The 17,500-nt window shown below is 33.4% G+C and overlaps 1 protein-coding gene across 2 annotated transcripts in view; it reads right to left on the bottom strand.

The window, feature by feature from the left end:
* The window catches only part of LOC127063981 (roundabout homolog 2-like), a 191,730-nt gene that overhangs the window by 162,503 nt on the left and 11,727 nt on the right, over nt 1–17,500 (bottom strand). The gene's annotated exons all lie outside the window — the stretch shown is intronic.

The following is a 17,500-nucleotide window of genomic DNA, read 5'->3' as shown; positions in this document are numbered from 1 at the left end:
TCTTTCTTCTGTTAGCGTGAGAGATCTTCCCAAAGATCGTACGATAAAACGATGAATGCGACGAAGGGAAAACGCAAAGAGAAGGGACACTCCTACCCGATCCTTTTTATCCTTAAATACGTAACGAAGTTGACGTTGCCATCATGGAACTTCGACTTTGCCGTCGAGATACGCTAATTAATATATAAACAGATGGCTGATTCATTATGCATGCTAGGAAGAAATTCGTTAAGAATTTCGGTTAAATAAAACGTGGAATTAGGTATGAGGTATAAATATGTTCGAGGAAGAAGAAAGTGTAAACAATCGTTGACGTTAAAGACGTTATGTATACCTACATCTTCTTAAATAATGTTACAAGAAATACTTAAACGCTGTTAAATTTATTTCATCGTTTATTCTCAATGTAAGATGAAATAATACGTCATTTTCGTAAAAAGAAAGATGTACGATCTACAAAGTCGAACGTGAATACGAAAATGTAAAACGTGAAAATGTTAAGTATCGTACATTTTTATCAAAAAAAAGAATGAAATAAAATAAAAAAAAAGAAAAAAGAAAAGAAAGAAAAAGAGAAAAAAAATATATGCTATCTCATTTTCTTCCATGACTTATCATTTAAGCGATGAAAAGGAACTAAAAATAATATGAAAACCGCTACGTAAATTTAAAAACCACGGATGAATATCGTGATTACCAATGAGATGTTAACTTTATTCATGGATAAAGTTAACATCTCTTTATATCGTGTTAACAGATCGTACGTCCACCTACATGTACAAATAACAATAAAATGTAAACGCCTGAACGAATATAAATATACTACATCTAATTAAACGTTAAGTAAATAACGTAAAGTAACTTTTAAGTAATAGTAATTAATTAACGGACGGACATTGCGGTTTAACTTTACCGAAACTCGACGATATTGATTGCAAAATGTTACAAAAGAACCACCGTCGTGGTCTGAACTAAAATTAGGCCGAAATAGACACGTTTCGAAAATGGAAGGTTCGTGCGAGATTACCCCACGTTTCGGCAGTTTCCCGTGCTACGAACCTAGTCGCGATCATTTACAACGATCGTACGGCTAGTTCTCACGATTTCCAAGCGAATAGATATATTTACAGTAGTAGAACCTAGAAAGAGAAAGAGAGAGAGAGAGAGAGAGAGAGAAAATGAACACATATACACATGCCCGAGGGAGTTTCGTAATGAGCAGAGTACTATTTCGACTATACGAAGCTTCCGATTGCCACTGATGGAAAATGTTTATTCGATAATATCGATAAGAGCGGCGTGTGCTTTGAAAAGGGACGACGAGCTGGCTCGATGATTACGTTGCTCGGTGATATCGCACGAAATCGGGAAACGTTTACACGATCATTTTCGAGATGAGTTGTTTGTATGGAATATTCATTCACCATCGACAACGTTTTGTACCTTTCTGTAATACGGAAAATCGGAAATAAGAAATAATTGAAAATGTTGCGGAAAGAGAGAAAGAGAGAGAGAGAGAGAGATAATCGTTAAATAACGTAAAAGTTACTATAAAAAGTAAACGTAAACGTAAAAATGTAAAAAAGAAAAATTATGAAATTCTAGAAATTCTATAGATTGTTTCTTTTCATATAAATTCGTCGACTACTTGCTACTTTTAAATTAATTAATATAATTATTTTCAGAGATATACTTCAGATATTCGTAAAAATATTTCAATCCTCTTTCTAAGAGAAAGAGAGAGAGAGAGAGAGAGAGAGAGAGAGAGAGAGAAAGAGAGACAGTGAAATTTTTGTTAAATAAATAAAAATTATTATAAAAAGTAAATGTAAAAATGTAAAAAAAATATTTTTTAAATTTTACAAATTCTCCAAATTATTTCTTCTCGTATAAATTCCTCGTCACTTGCCACTTTTATATTAACTAATATAATTACATTCGAAATATATCCCAGATACTCCTAAAAATATTTTAATCTTCTTTCTTAGAAAAACGGACAGAGGAATTTCCATTAAATAAATAAACGTAAAAGTTACGTATAAAAAGTAAACGTAAACCTAAAAATATAAAAAAAAAAGAAAAATCTCTTTATGATTCTACAAAATTCTCTTCAAATTCTTCTACTTCAGATTACTTCTTTTCATATAAATTCATCGACTACTTGTTACTTTTAAATTATACAATTTCATTATTTTCGAAACAAACTCGGGATATTATAAATATTTGAATCCCCCTTCTATCATAACGTCGATAATAATTAAACGTAAAACAAAAATACCGAACGATCGAAGGATTTTAATAATTTATATAAAGATGTCAGCGATATCTCAATAAGGACAAATCAATTACTCGTTTGTATCAAACTTATTACTTACGATCTGTTATCCCAATTTCTTTTCTTTGTTCCTATCAGACCGAGCGTATTCTTTTATCTCGAGCCTCCCGTCGTTATAAAAAGAATAAAAAAGAAAATATATATATAAAGGAAAGAAAAAAGAAAGAAAGAAAGAAAGAAACAATGAAAAAGAAAATTAAATAAGATATCCATAAATTAGAATCAACATCGTAATCAAAATAAAGAGGGCTTACTTATTCCTAAGTCGTATCGCCTGAAGAATAATAAAAATGGATTGCGTTACAAAAGGACTATATAAAATTGTCCTTATTACTTCGGCGATTTAAGAAGAAAGAAAAAAAGAGAAAGAAAGAGAAAGAAAGAGAGACCAATCTCTTTAACGTTTTTTCTCCGAAATGGTGTGAAAGGAACGTTGAGATTTGGATCACGACCGATCCCATTTTACCAAGTAGGTAAAAGAAACCACCATACGTACGTACATATACATACATACATACATACATACATACATACATACATACATACATACATACATACATATATATACATATATATATGTATGCAAAAGGAATAGAAGAAAAATAGAAAAGGGAGAATAAAAAGAAAAAGAAAAAGAAGAAGAATAAGAAAAAGCGAAGCACCGATAGTTCTCCGCTCCGGAAACCGCCATTACCCTATTTTAATGCTTAAGTATTTAAGCATCGAGGGAGGTTAGGAAGTGGGCGTGCTACGAAGAGGATGAGGACCGTTCGAGGGACGTGTGGAAAGGGTAGACGAGCGGCATTCAATCGAGACCTTTAAACGACTCCTACGGATTCGTGGTACAAAGTACGTAACAGATGTGCCACTCTAACGAGAGAGCGGGCCTAACTTAATTGCACCCCGGTGTGTGCGTCCTTCGACATCTACAATACAAAATACATTCGTATATACGTATACGTAATAATGTATATCGTGTATATCGTGTGTACGTGTTCGTATGTACGTGTGTGTGTGTGTGTGTGTGTATAGGGTGAAATTGTGAATATAATACACTATTACGAATTATATCGATAAATGTTCGACTATACTGCTACTGAAGGGATGAAGTAAAACGAAATGAATGAAAAAAAAAGGGAGAGAGAAAAAAAGTGAAAAAGAAAAAAGAAGAAGAAGAAGAAGAAGAAGAAGATTCGACGAGCATAAATCTCGTACGTATTATGATTATATTGAGTTACGCTAGATGAAAGAGAATGGTCGAAGAAACATGAACTGCAACAGTCTTTGTTAGTTGAGAGGGCGGAAAATTTGATATAAGAACGAATTCATTGAATCCTCTGTTCCTTTTTAAAATCGTTCAACCGTTTTTACATCGTTTAATCGTTTTATATACTTATATTAAATATCAAATACGAACTTAAAAAAGGATATATGTAGATAGATACCGATCTACCAGAGAAACGTATCTCTTAATTAAAGATCTATGTATGGAATGAATCCTACTACACAGATTCAAAGATACGCATATAGTGTACACGTATACATGTGAATCATACAGATTTATTCGTAATCGCTCGTTATCCAACGCTCGTCATTCTCAATCGTGCACAAAGAGAGGTATAGAGAGAGAGATAGAGAGAGATAGAGAAAGAGAGAAATGTTCTCGGAGCTTAGCACTATCGAACGACGTCGAGGTTGGCGTCAGCGAAGGGTCGAACTCGAAATCGAGTGGGATCAAATGCGAATTTACGAAGGATTCTCTTCGGCCGAGTGTATCGATGGGTTTGCCATCGAAGAACCTTTCGATGGAATTCGTATCTTCGTGAAAAAGAAAGGTGAAGAGAAAGAGAAAGAAAGAGAAAGAAAGAAAGAGGGTGGGAAAGAGGAAGAGAGAGAGAGAGAGAGAGAGAGAGAGAGAGAGAGGAAAAAATGCTGAAAATATCTTCTCAGGAATGAGGAAAACGAAACAGCAGACCGTCATAAAAGAGAATCCAATAATCCACGATACCGATGGTGTCTCCTTCATCTCCTTTTGCCACTCTTCTTTTTCTTTGATCGAACGTACCGAAAAATACGCGTGTCATTGAAATCGACCGTGCGTACTTAACGGTTCAGTCACCTTTAAAGAGGTTTGTGAAACAGTAAAAAGTGATACTTATGAAAATTTGTAGATCGATTAATTTTAATGGTAATATTTCTATATTATATTATATTATATGTATATATAATATTTCTGTATTATAATATTTCTATATCATATAGATATATTTTAATTATGATTTCTGTATTATATATAATAATATAAAAAAGATTAATGCAATTGGAATTATTGCTCACGAACCATGACAATTTGTTTAACTCAATCTACTTTTTGTTCTTTTTTCCCTTTTCAAATACAAACTTAGTAATAAATTGTATGAGCGATCTCTTTTAAACACAAAACAACTTTTATACCGTACATTTATACCGAACGAAATTAATGAACGTATGTTTCAAGAAATTAATTCACTTATTAGCTTTGGAAGAGCACGTGAATATCTCGAAATAAAACTTTAACGAAAATAAATCGATCGTTCTTTGCCGTATCGTTTAAACGTAATACATAAATCTTTTCCTCGAGATTAATATTTCCAAGAACGTTAGAGACATCTAATACAACTTCGAACGAGCTACTTAAGACCAAAAAAAAAAGAAAAAAGAAAAAAGAAAAAAGAAAAAAGAAAAAAGAAAAAAGAAAAAGGGAACTCCAAAAAAATTATTAGCTTGAAATCAGACAAGAGACAGACTTTTGCTTTTGTCGATGACGATCAGTAGGGTGTCCTGAAACGAACCTAGTAATAGTAGTAGTAGTAGTAGTAGTAGTGTAGTAGTATGCAATATGCATGGTGATTTTCGTTGGTCGTCAGCAGGCTTCAAATTTCGAGGTTGAGTTCCCTGCTCAATTCTCTCTTTCTCTTTCTCTCTCATGCTCGAACAATGTAAAAGCGAGCTCGCGAGTGGGCGTGCGAGTAGTTAGGGAGCATAGTGACGTTTGCTGCACCCTGTCCACCCTGTAGCCTCATCCATGGTGCTTTGTTGAAAAATTTCAGGCGGAAATTCGAGACCGACTACTGACACGTTCCTGCTAACTTCGACTTCCATTCGAACACGATAGCTCGTATTCTCACATTCTCGATGCTTTTTCGTTTATCTCTCTCTCTCTCTCTTTTCATTTTTATTGTTCTTTCCTCTTTTTCGAACTACTAACCGGTACTCGATTTCGGAGCACGTCGGTACTAGCGTAAAAGGGGGGATTGGAAAATTGACCTAGTTCGATGAATGAAGAGAGATCGAAAAAACGTGTAAGAAAACAAGATTATATAACTCGATTTTTTCCTTTTTTTTTTTTTTGTTCCATAGGCAACGTTCCTCGTAAAAACGAGCATAGGTATTTAAAAAACATTTCGTGCTATGATACCCCGAAATAACGAATCTAGCGAGATATTCGACGATGATTCTATTTCCCTTGGGATTCGTAACGCGCTTTGTCGTTACGCCACGTTCGATTAGTTTTCAAACTCGATGAATTTATTCCAATCGGTTCTTCCGGTTTTTGCGAATGGTCTTTATTTATTTATTTATTTTATTTATTTTTACTTTCCCTCTTTTCGTCTTTTTTTTTTCTTTTTTTCTTCCTTTTAAATACACGAGAGAAACATTTGTAAAGTTTACGATTGAGTGTTCAAATATTTTCACAGTTTTTAAATCAAATGCTCGAATAATAAATAAAAACTTTAAACATTTCTTACCGAAGTTTGTTTATATAGCATTCGTCATCAACTTTACTATTTATTTATAAACATCTGTATTAAATATAGCTATCAAATAAGATCGAAAGTCTGAGACCTAAAAAAAAAGAAAAAGAAGAGGGAGGGGGAAAAGCAATATGTCTTCCCGTTATCATTCTTTAATTAACTTTATTCTCTGTGCATTTCGCAAAGAGAAACTTAACTTACTCGCTTGAAATATCGGCCTTCCTTTTCAAGATAACAAAAAAGTTACATCGTACAACGAGCTCAAGCACAATAGCGTAAGAATTATTACCAAGACAAGATATCGTTTCTTATTTTTCTTTTCTTTTTATTTTCCTCCCCTTAACAACATAAGCCCCTTTAAATATTCTTATTTCGTTCAAAAAGAAACATATTTTACGTAAAAACATTAAAACTCACTTACGCTATAATTCACACGCTTTCTACACGTGCGATATAGAAACCATTCATATATAATACATCCTTATTTAAACGCAAGTTCTAAACGAACAAAATTACAATTATTTTCATTATATCGATCATTATAAAGATAACGCAAAATTCATTTATAATTCAAACAGCTGTCTAATCCTCGATGATTTTGAACACCACTGTTTTCTATCATTTAAAACGTTTCTCCTTCGTAAGGTCGCAATGTAAAATGCATTTCCATAACGTTCGCCATACAAAATGTATTTTTTATCATGACAAACGGTTCGAACAAAAAGTTCGGAAAACATTGGTCAGATCCAACGCGCGTGCAAAAGAGAGAGAGAGAGAGAGAGAGAGAGAGAGAGAGAGAGAGAGAGAGAGAAAACGAGAGAGAAAAAGAGAGAGAAAGAGAGATTGTAGAAGGTTCAGCCCTTTTCCCGAGGCAAACCCCGGATAAAAAGTCGCGTTAGTTAGGCAGAGAATATCGATGACGAAAGAGAACATCGATATCGAACGACTCTCGTATGTACGTGTCTATATGTATGTATGCGTAAGGGTGTGTCGATGATCGGACTCATGGTACGCGTGTCCTTTGTATTCGGCTCACCCTATGGTGTGAGAAGGGCCATCGCGAAAGAGTCACGACCGTTTCGCACCCCTACCCTAACTCTATCTATATATGTGCGTGCCTATTTTTGCGTACGTGTGCGTTTATATCTATGTCTGTGTTTGTATCTGTATCTGTGTCTGTGTCACTTACGAAACGCGATCCTAAAACTTCACCACGAAAACTTTTCCAACCCCACGCATCGTGGCTCTACTGTATTCTACTCTACTCTACTCTACTCTACTCTACTCTACTCTACTCTACTCTACTCTGTTCTACTCTGTTCTACTCTGTTCTACTCTATTCTGACCGCGACGAAAAGCTTTCGCCATGGTTCTCCTTCCTTCCCCTTAACTTCTCGCTGTTGTACGAACGGGATCGATAAGAAGGATTTACTCTTGTCTTTAGATAAGAATAAAATTGAGCGTTAACCCTCAATAATAGCTTCAGGGATAATTTATATATCGAAATCCTTCGACCTCGTTTTCTCTCTCTTTTTTTTTTCCCCTAAATTTCTATATTACTTCTTTTTTTCCCATTGATTTTCTTTTCCTTTGTAAATATCTAAATTCTTTCTTTCGTTCTTTTATTCTCTAAATACTAATTACACTTACATTTACGAAATCGTCCGACCCCTTTTCTTCCCTAAACCATTTCTATATTACTTCTTCTCTCCTTTGTTTTTTCATTCTTTCTTTCTTTCGTTCCCCCCCTTTTTTTTTAAATATCTAAATTCTTTCTCTCCTTCTTTTATTTTCTAAATACATCATTTTATTACCATCGAACGAATTTATCACGATACCACTGATACAAACCAAAAAAATAATATTTCATTCGTTCGCATACGATTGTATCGTAAATGTGTATGAGACAGGCAGACAGAGACAGAGAGAGAGAGAGAGAGAGAAAGAGAGAGAGAGAAAGAGAGAAAAAAAGAAGAAAATAAAACAAGAACAATTTTTACGAAAGAAAACACCGATCACTTACAAAAATTCGTTCGTGAATTATTTTAATATATCGTAACCATTCCTATGAATCAAAGTTCACTGGTGAAAGAATGAGATGACAGGATAAAAGATGTAGAGAAAAAAAAAGAAATTTCAAATTAATTCCTCTCGTTGCTTCCGACCAAACCTCTCCACCCTTCCTTCCCTCCTCACCCTACCCCCCCTCTCTCATATCACCGTTTTCTTACATTCTTCGTCTCTCCTATCTCGCAATCATCCGTTTCTCCCTTTCTTTCTTTCAGATTAGTTTCATTCAAACGTACGCACGCTAATTGGACCTTTCATACTTCTTCTTCTTCTCTTTTTTTTTGCCCTTCACACATGTACAAGCTTTCTGGCATTCCCTATTGTCCTATCGTTCGTCTATCATTCACGTCGTACGTACGTATACTTACGTACACGTATATTCGCCAGCAACTCTCATACTCTTTCGATAGGATGCAGAACACCCTGCCTGCCTGCCTGCCTGCCTGCCTGCCCTTTTTCCTTTCATCCATCATCGCAGAATTCACGGGAACCATATGTACTGCCTTCTCTCTTTTCCCCCGGACATCCTGATAAACGCAGGCGTCTCTGATAGCGTTAAAAATCGCATGAGATTATGGTCTTTTGTTCGCCATTTATCGACGGCACGTAAGTAAGTAAGTAAGTAAATAAGTAAGTAAGTAAGTAAGTAAGTAAGTAAGTAAGTAAGTAAGTACGAATCTCTCTAAATTACTTTCTCTTCGAGCAACGAAAAAAAAAAAAACGAAAGAAATTTGAAAATTTTAATTTTAAATTTGGTCTTTTTTTTCTTTCTCTTTTCCTTTTTTTTCTTTTTTAAATATATATTGATAATCGATATACTTTAATAATTTGATTTAATAATAATTTTTTAATGTACTTTACTAATTTATGATACGTTATATTTGTTATATTATGTATGTTATATTATATTTTTACGTTTATGACAATTTATCGAAGGAACGATCGCGTTGTGAGCATCTTTAAATGAATTTACGACTCGAATTCGTATTTGAAATTATTTTTATAAATGTTCGTACTCATTATATTGTATGTAATGAAAAGAATGAACGATGGATAGATATGGTTAAAATATTTTTGTCTTGTTTTTGAATCATTAAAACTTATAGAACGTTTTATCGATAGTATCGATAATCTAGTGATATTATAATAATGATTGATTACAAATTTCAGAACGAAATTACGAAGCAACAAGAGATCATTATTTTACGTTTCCCATATAGTTTTGCTTAGCAATATTTCTTTTTTTCATCGGTGTAAAAAATGTATCGTACGAAATAGATTTATTTTCTATTTCTTCGTACTGATCTCTTTAGGATCAAATTTTGTTAAAGATCTTTTTTAATAAAGAATATAAAATATCGTTTTTTAAAAAGCATACTTCACCTGTCTTTATAATATCTATTTAAACTTAACTATTAACAAAGAAAAAAGAAAAAATATATATACATTTAATACATCATTTCATAGTTCTAACCTCAATAATGCTCAACTCAGTCCATCATCCTCGAGCTATGCCCGAGTTATGCCCAAACTATGCTCGAAATCTTATCGATGGCATATGGTTATCAGATAATGTAATGACTATGAGTAATCATGATCATGATGACGATGAGAAAATAACAAATTATCATTATCATTTACATATTCGTGACACTCAAACATTCGATGTATGGAGTGCGTTCATTTCAGGATTAAAACGCGAGATTGTCTTTCTTTTTTTTAATTATTTGAAATGAAGTAAAAAAAAAAGAATAATAATAATAATAATAATAATAATAATAATAATAATAATAATAATAATAATAAAAACAGATTCCTCTCAAAGATTAATAAAATTAAATATACTCTGAGTATCCTTGAATTACAATATCCTACGAATTTCCTTTTGCTAAATAATAAAATAGGCGAAGCATTAACGAAAAGTGTATTCGGAGTGTATCCCGCTCTTTTACGTTAACTCGCATCCTCATTCACGTCAAGTTCTCATTTAATTTACACATTACGATCAATAGAAAGGGAAGCGAATAAGGAAGACTTGAATAAAGGAATTCACGACGGAGAAACGGATATAACATTTCCTACTATTATCACGTCTTAGATAAGCTACCGTTGGAAATTTCGCGACACCCTATAGATAAGATATTCAACGATTCTCTCTCTCTCTCTCTCTCTCTCTCTCTCTCTTGCACGCGTAGTATATAAGCATAGCACGATTCTTACGTGCTCTTGAAACAAGCTTCGAAATACTGTAGTACACTAAATAGAAGAAAACGTAGGAGTCTGATGTGATTTGGCAGGCTAAAAGAGATGAAAGGGGGTGGCAAAAGAAGGGGGTAGGTTGTCGAAGAACGTCAGGACGAGCTACAACTACCATTTCATTACGATTTTAGTCTTTAGATTCGAATACTCGTTCTTTGATCTTTGCTTGAATGAACATTATCAGCATAATAATAATAATAATAATAATTATTATTATTATTATTATTATTATTATTATTATTATTAATAATAATAATAATTATTATTATAGTAATAATGATAAGGATCTACTATATAGAAATGTGGTTAAAATCTACATTAGTAATATAATAATAATAATAATAATAATAATAATGTCGATAATAATAAAGATAATGGTATCAAAAAAAGCGAGTTGAAATTCATAAAAAAGAAAAAAGAAAAATAAAAAAAAAACAATTAAAAACAACACCTAACAGCACTTAAGTACACATATAAAATAAATAAAACATAGTCCTTCCTTAAAAGATAAGATTCGTTCCAATTGAAAAAGAAAAGGAAAGAAAAGAAAAGCAAAGCAAAGAAAAGAAAAGAAAAGAAAGGAAAAGAAGAAGAAAAGGAAAAGAAGAAAAAAATGTCATCCCAGAAGGAAGTCTCGTGTTTTCTATCCGGGATGATATTAAACGGGGAAAAACCTAAAGACTCGCATCGTCTAGCTATAATTAAAAACGCTTTGCGCGCTCGTAGACATTTTTACAAAAGAAAGATTAGGATCATCGTCCGGACGTAGACAAGCTTTGAATAATATATAAGAACTCGGTCCTATATTTAACCGCATTGATATACGTGCTTCTTAACGTTACGCCGATTGTCATGCGAACATTTGTAAAATAATGATATAATCTACATATGCACATACATGTAAAGGTACGTACACACATATATACATACATATATAAACGAGGCTCGTGCACGACGACGACGCCGCAGCCATTATGCGTCTACGATCCTTCATCTCAAGAGACGCGACAATGGTAAATACCGTCCGTATAACGTATGCCGTTTCTCTTTCTCTCTCTTTCTCTCTCTCTCTCTCTGTCTCTCTCCTCTCTTTCTTTCTTTCTCTTTCTTCGACTATACGCCATGGTGCTCCTTCTCTTATGAATATATTTCTTACAAAAAAGAACGGCAGCTCGTCGAAGAGAAGACAGACAGATACACACATATAGACACATACACATATTCAGTCAGATACACACACACAGATACATATAAATATATAAAGATGTTGGTAGTCGCGAACGTAAGTCTGACAAACACTTCGTTTCTTTTTCGAGTCGAGTAAAGCGAGAAGGTACGTCTTCTTCTTCTTCTTCTTCCTCTTCATCTTCTTCTACCTCAGAAGAATCCTTATTTTACTTCGACGCATCTGTTTTCGAATGGAGCACACGAACGATCTCTCTTTCTCAAATATCCAAAGCTTTTCCTCTAGGGAACACGGCTTTCGTTCGGTCCCGCCCACTATGAGAAAATTAGAGAGATCAAAATGTCGGAATTAGAAGCTATTTGTGAGCTCTCCGACTCTCTCTCTCTTGTGGGGAGTTTAAGAAGGAGAAAGAAAGGAGAATGAGAGAAATAGAGATATAGAGAGAGAGAGAGAGAGAAAGAGAGAGAGAGAAAGAGAGAGAGAGAGAGAGCTCGTCAAGCGAGAGCGGAAATCTCGATTTGTACCGTGGAGAAAAAGAGACAGGAAAGGTCGACGACGAAACGAGAGGCGACGAGACGCTTCTCGTCGGTAGATCCGACCACCCATCGTTCTTGATCGAAAAAGAAAGAATAAGGAGAAAGACAGAAAGAAATAAACCACGACTTGAACCTTCGACTTGAAACTGAAATCTCTAATAATAATAAACAGAATTATAATGACAATAAATTGAACAAGCATATTAGGATTCTAAGATAAGAAAGAGTTACGAAAAATGTAAAAGAAGAAGAAGAAGAAGAAGAAAAAAAGAAAAAGATGTTGAAAAAATAAACGGTGAAACGATTTAAACGGTTTAAACGAATCTCGCCATTGTGTTCTATTTGCGAGTGGCGGGAAGTTTGAAATTTTTTACTCCTCGCCTCGAGATGATGTCGGATAGTGAAAAGAAAATGAGGGGGGAAAAGGGGGGAGGGGAATGAGTGAAAGAAAACGGAAAGGAGAAAAAAAAAGGAAGTAAAAGTTAGGCAAAAGAAAATGACTTCAAAGAGAACACTGCGAATGCAGTCGAGAGAAAAAGAGTGAGAAGCTCCGACGAAAATGATCTACTTGTATGTATGCATATATATGTATGTATGTATGTATGTATGTAGGTACGTATGTAAACGTATTCACCCGAGGGTGTAGAATGACCTGAAATCATACAAACGTACCGACACTCATCCTACCTTCTCGTTATTGAAATTCCTTTCTTCGTATTCTCTTTTAGACACGTAACACCCTTTTCCGTTTCTCGATCATTTTCTAATCCTACCACCAAGCCGATAAACTTTGTTCTTCCTTCTCATTATATCATCGTTCGAAAACGTTCGTTTTCCATTTATAATTTCAATAAAAACCGTCGAAAGAAATCTTTCTTTAAATATATTTCAAAACTGATATAAATAGAAAATGATGATAACAATTTTTTCATAATTTAGATAAATAATTACAGTATAAAAAAAAAAAGAGAAAGAAAATAATTAAAATAACAATTTTGCAATAAAATATCGCATAGAAAAGAATAATACGAGTAAAAAGTCTAATACGTGCGATTAGATAACGTAATAAACGAAATTCGTATTAAATGTAAAAGTGGACCATTTCCATCCTCTTAACCACGAAAACACGAGGAAAAAATAATGTAATAAAAAGTTTCGACTTGAAATCGTACATTTGGCCGTAACCGAATAAAAATAAAATTTCACGCATTAACGCTCATCCCCTTTCATCTTTTCCTCTTTCTCTTTCTCTTTCTTTTTCTCCTTCTTTCTCTTTCATCGTCTCCCGAGTCGTATCACAGACCCTCCACCCTTTTTGGCTCTGGTTCCGAGCGTCTCCACTTTCTACTTTTTAAAAGCAAAGCTCCGACCTACCGAAAAATGTTTTCGTTCGACGGCACACAGTTCAGTCTGTATAAGGTACAACGACATATATTTACATTGCAACGAAAACAGTCGGTAACAGCCTAACGAAGAGCAATGGTTAGCCTACTCCATCCTCTCTCTCTCTCTCTCTCTCTCTCTCTCTCTCTCTGTCTTTCTTTTTGTTGACAAGGATATGTTGTTTGTTACATCTCGTCTTATTTCGTATCACGTATTTAACTAATCCCAATTAGACTTTAACAGTAACAATGTGAGTGTTGTTTGCACTTAGAATTGTAAGTGTATTCTTGTTAAATGTTTAACACGAATTTTAATAAAATAATCTCTATTCGTATTACGTTATCAAAAGTAGTATTTAACTTTCACAATTAGACTTTAACGATAACGGATTTGTTGTTTCTACTTAGAGTTACGAATATATATATACGTGTTAAATATTTAACAAATTTAGACAGAATTTTAATAAAATGATCTATTCGTATTATGTTATTATAAATAGCATTAGCTCTCGCGACTTTAACGATAACAAATTTGTTGTTTAGATTTAGAGTTGAAAAAGAAAAGTATTCGTGTTAAATGTTTAACACGAATTTTAATTAAATAATCTATTCGTTATTACGCTATTAAAAATAGCTTCATTTACTAAATATAATAATAAGAAAATTTATCAAATACAGTTAATTATTACTTATCTAATTATCTTTATTTAATAAACTTTCTTATTATTATAATTAAAATCAAAATAATTCATTATTAAAAACCTATTGAGATAACATATAACTATGCGTTACGATCTACAAAAATTCAAAAATATTTTACATTGTATTGTTAAATGATCGAATATTTTCAATGGAATATTTCTCGACCGAATGTTTTTTTGACCAAACGTTTGATCACTTTTTACGAACTATCCGATTCAGAATTACACCATCATGAAATTAAGAACCGAAAAGGGAAAAGGCAGATATTCTATAAAAAAAAATAAATAAATAAATAAAAATACAGGAAAGGAAGGAATGATCCTAAAGATATCGAAAGAGAGAGTTCATTTATAATATTAAAACAATTGCATATACGATACCTTATCCAAAATGATCAGCAATGTTTCACGAATGACAAATTATCATTTTGAAGAAAATAATCCAGAGATTACATAACACAGTGGCTCATTCTATCTACCTATTACATTATTTTGCCTCTTACATTTATACTTATTAATCGTTTTAAGGGTTACGTGTTTACGTAAAAAATTTTCAAAATACTTGGATGACAGTGGCAAAGTATTTTTTGTTCTTTATTGCATTATCTTATCGAACGACCAATGAATTCCCAAGGGCAAATATTCTTTAATATGAGAGCGATGTATGGCCTTTGAAAAAAAAAAGTCTTGCGAATCACCAAGGGTGCGTCAACATTCTCTCTCTCTGTCTCTCTTTTGCTTATCTTTCTCACTCCACCCTCTATCCTTCTCTCTCTCTCGCACGAATTCGACGTTATTTGCTTAGATGGGTAATACGAGTTCTCTGTACGAGTGGAATTACAATTGCCAGGCAGGCAGGCACCGTCGTGGTTACACGATACATATCTACGGTGCCGTTTATGTAAGACCAGCCAAGTATCTCAAAGTGGAAGCCGCTTCTCTACCTCCTCTTCTCTCTCACGAGTTATCATTCGCATCTCGAAAATCATCGTCGATTTTACTGGCCGACTAAAAAATATCTTATTGTCTGTTTTCTTCTTTCTCTGCTTTCTTTTCTTCTTTTTTTTCTTTTCTTCTTTTCTCTCGTAATATCGACACCATTACGACAAATCGTACGACGCGTAACTCGATTGATTCGTTTATCATTTTAAAACGTACCCGTAAAATGTTACATCCTAGACAAAATTCGAAAACCGTAACGATTTCTTAGTCTTCATAATTAAAATAGATTATATTTAATTAATCGAATTAATTCGTATAAGTAATGAGAGAACGACAGAGAATAGAGACGACGTTGTTTACTACAACGCAAACGGACGAGTATTTCGTCGTTTCAAATTATTCTACGATTTTCTGTTGTAATAAGAAGACAATACAATTTGCGGATAAATAAAGCAAAATAAAGGAGATATTACGTTTACTTGATTAAATATTTATTTTACGTTTAAAAGTATTCGTAAACGTTGAATTTACTTAGAGTACCGATCGAATGAACGAACGTACTTCGGTCATTCTTATTTTCGAGCTTTTGCGAAATCCAATTTTGATTCGATAGTGCCGATATTTAAAAACTTATATTTAATCTCTTCAAAAGTTCCCCTATTTCTTCCTCTATTTCTTTTATTGTCAAAAGGAAAAGAAAGAAAAAAGAGAGAGGAAGAAAAAAAGAAATAAGAAGTACGAGGATAATTCTAAGCACAAGGTGTGCTACTAAAACGATAGATTCTTCGGGTTCTGGAGTTAATACTTCGCCCATATGGAGGCCGTTCCTCAAGAAAAACTTTCATCCGCGTCACACTTTTTCATCCTGACCCTAACTTTCGAATAAATTCAATCTTAAGTTCGAGAACGCGGGAAAAACTGTAAGAGGGTGAGCTGGAGAACGCAAAATTTAAGCACAGTATTTTCTTGATTTTCCTCGAGGATATTAGGAAAAGAAAAGAAGAAAAGAAAAAAAAAAAAAGAAAAAAAATTTATGTGATCCAGAAAAATTACATATAAAATTTGTTACTAAATTCGTTCAACAAATTCGTTGTCCACGAAGTAAAAATATTTCACATTAATTAACGAATTTAATATTAATTCTGTCATCGTTTTTTAAACGCGATTGTCTATTTTACGATAAAAAAGATTAACAATTAATAAATAAATTAATAAATAAATATTGTTCGCTCTTAAAAACGTTTATGCCTCTGTATAAGGATCGATTAAAATGGAAATGTACTACCTACTCTGTGTACGCGACAAATCGAAAAATTATCTCGCAACAAAAAAAAAAGAAAAAAAAGAAAAAAAATGTATCTCCATCGTCGTTAATCGTAATTTACAAATTCGTTACCTTTGATCAATCGCGAATTAAAATTCGACGGCGTTCTCTCGCGGATGAATAAGCAATTAAAACCGCGTATTTTTACTCGTCCATAATTTGGAAATTTCATTAAAGAACAAACTCGATTCTATCGAGGTTAACGTCCCCTCTTATCTCCCTCTTTAACGTAATTTCTCTTTCTTTCTATCGTTATAAAAATATTTCTATCGTTCGTATTTTCCTTACGTAATAATTAATCGCACTTATCCGTAGGAACGTAAAATTTTCTCGTAAAAAAAAAAGTTAAGTAAATAATTCGATTTTAAAGTTTCGAACGAATTTTTATCATTGTCCGGTTATCGTTAGATGCGACAAACGAACCCACTGTGCGCTGTACAGAACACGAATTGCGCGATCAATGTACTTACGAGTTACTCCTCTTGCTCGTTCTCGTTCCCTCTTCTCTATATCAATTACGCGTGTTTTCTTCGTTGAGTGCGAGAGAAAGAGAGAAGGAAAAAAAGAAAGAGAGTAAAAAAGAAAGAGAGAGAGAGAGAAAGATCATGAACCTGTACGAACGAGATTTGTTTCGCCTCGACTCATCTCAACGCGATCCGAGCTGAGTGTAGATAAGAGAGACAGATATAGAATAAGAGAGTAGAAGAGAAGGAGAATAATAATAATAATAATAATAATAATAATAATAATAATAATAAAAATAAGAAGAATAAGAAGAAGAAGGGAGTCAAGAAACGGAGAAGTGAAAAAGGGAGAAGATATGGGAAGCAAGAAAGAGAAAGAGAAAGAGAAAGAAAGAGAAATAGAAGGAACGAATAAGAGAGAGAGAGAGAAAGATAGAAAGAGAGAAACATGGAGATGATAGTATTCGTGGAATCTCGTAACGAGACGAACAGCCTTCGCGAGAGAAC

The sequence above is a fragment of the Vespula vulgaris genome, chromosome 5 (assembly GCF_905475345.1).
Source record: "Vespula vulgaris chromosome 5, iyVesVulg1.1, whole genome shotgun sequence".
NCBI classification, from domain to species: Eukaryota; Metazoa; Arthropoda; class Insecta; order Hymenoptera; family Vespidae; genus Vespula; species Vespula vulgaris.
This window is presented reverse-complemented; position numbering and strand designations above follow the sequence as displayed.